The sequence below is a fragment of the Falco punctatus genome, assembly GCF_963210335.1.
Source record: "Falco punctatus genome assembly, chromosome: 6".
In the NCBI taxonomy this organism is placed as follows: Eukaryota; Metazoa; Chordata; class Aves; order Falconiformes; family Falconidae; genus Falco; species Falco punctatus.
Window position 1 is genome coordinate 14,926,562 of NC_137585.1, and position 1,765 is coordinate 14,928,326.

The window sequence follows — 1,765 nt, forward strand, 5'->3', positions numbered from 1 at the left end:
CCTACCTTCAATGTCTCTGACTACTGCTCCATGAGAAGGTTTACTCCTGCATCCAGCCACCTAGGTTGGACTTGCAGAAGTCAAAGACCAGGTGAAAAGAAGCACTCATTCAGCCTATAGACTGCTTAACAGGCCAACAGATTATCTGTTAAAAAGAAAAAAAGATAATATGCTAAACCCGCAACAAGGTCATCAACACAACATCCACCATCAAGGACAGGAAACTCCTGGCTGTGTGCTCAATTACCCTTGTGGGAAGGGAAAAGGCATCTAACCGGGAATGGGCCCTTCCCTTAGATTTCAGGGGAGCTGCTTACCTGCCCTGCAAGGGTCGGAATAGAGGCTTAGCCTCTTTTGTCTGCCCTAAAGGGTTTCAGTCCCTTGGTGGACTTGTACCGCATGCATTTGGAAAGAGGGGGCTGGAGGGGAGGAATCGCAGGAATGCGAATGGCCGGGAACAAGAGGAACCGGTTCCAGCCTTTACTCCCAGCCTACCACAGCCTCCTCAGGAGTTAAACTGGCCGTAACTAAACCTTGTGCCACCTTTCTGCCTGGAAAACTTACTACATAATATCAAGGATCACTCAGACATCTGGAAACGTCAGAACAAAAGTTTCATATGCACCATGAATTCAGCCCCTTGTGCACATGCACACTGGTAACAGATTTTAACTACATGCCAAATATATGATGCGGCGCATATAGAAAGAATGCTGGAAAGTGAACTAACTGCATGTATCTGTTACAATGGGGGTGAAGAGAAATTAATTTTCAAAGGACTGGCAACAAAGAGAAGGAAAGAAAACTAAAAGCACAGTATATCGATATATAGTTAGAGACGTTCTTCATGAGATATTTTACGGCTTATAATTATGGTATTGTATCTCAACATGCACAACTTCCATCACATTCAGTCAGCCACATAATGCTTACTGTAATCTTCACCCCATTTTCTGCTTCTTCTGAGGTTTTGTACTGAAACGAGCTCCCATGCCGCAACACGGCTCACATGCAGAAACTTTTTGTCCTACAAAGCTCTCACATCAAAGTCTCGGGATGGCCAGAAGAGTACAAATTCACCTACCTACCATGAAACCTGGCACATTATTTCACATACTCTGAACGTACAGAATCCTATTCAGTTGAGTCATACCCTTGTGCAAACAGCCACAAGACAGCTCTGACTGAGATGGAAGCACCGGTGTACAGTAACAACCTGATATAATATATAATATACACCTGCTACAGTACAAAGCTGTCTCTCGTTCCAACTCATTACTGCGGGAAGCAGCGCAGATGCGAGCGCTGCGCAGAAGGGGCACAGGGAAAGCGGCCCGGCCCGGCCTGCCCGGGCACCCCCCGCGGGGGGAGCTGGCTCAGCCGGTACCCGACGGAGCCGAACGAGGCGGGGGGAACCCCAGCCCCCCAGCTGGCTGCTTCGCCTTCGGGCAGGGCGCCTTCCCCCCAAAGGGCAGCACCGCAGCTCGGTACCACGAGAAGCTGCGCGCTCGGTTCGGCACGGACCCGTACGTACCGGGCGCAGCCCCGAGGCGCTCCCTGGAAGACACGCAGGGCCCCGCCTGGCTGCCCGCCGCCCCGACCCCCCCAGCCCACCCTTCAGCGAGTCTCTCGCCCCTCTCCCCCCGGGAAGCCCGGCTGCTTTCACCTTCCCTCTCCGGGAGGGAACCGCCGCCGGCTCCCGAGGACCGACAGCCCTGTGCCCCTCCGCACCCCCGGGGCGGGCCGCCGGGCCGGCCTCACGTAC

At 53.0% G+C, this 1,765-nt stretch overlaps 1 protein-coding gene across 2 annotated transcripts in view; it reads right to left on the reverse strand.

The window, feature by feature from the left end:
• LOC308065162 (rho GTPase-activating protein 8-like) overlaps window positions 1-1,765 on the reverse strand; it is a 128,543-nt gene that overhangs the window by 87,753 nt on the left and 39,025 nt on the right. Inside the window, exon 2 of one of the 2 annotated variants that reach the window (XM_080390806.1) lies at window positions 6-145. The exons of the other annotated variant lie outside the window; for it this stretch is intronic. The gene's annotated coding sequence lies outside the window, so the exon portion shown is untranslated. The remainder of the gene's footprint in view (window positions 1-5; window positions 146-1,765) is intronic. 2 annotated transcript variants of the gene reach the window in all.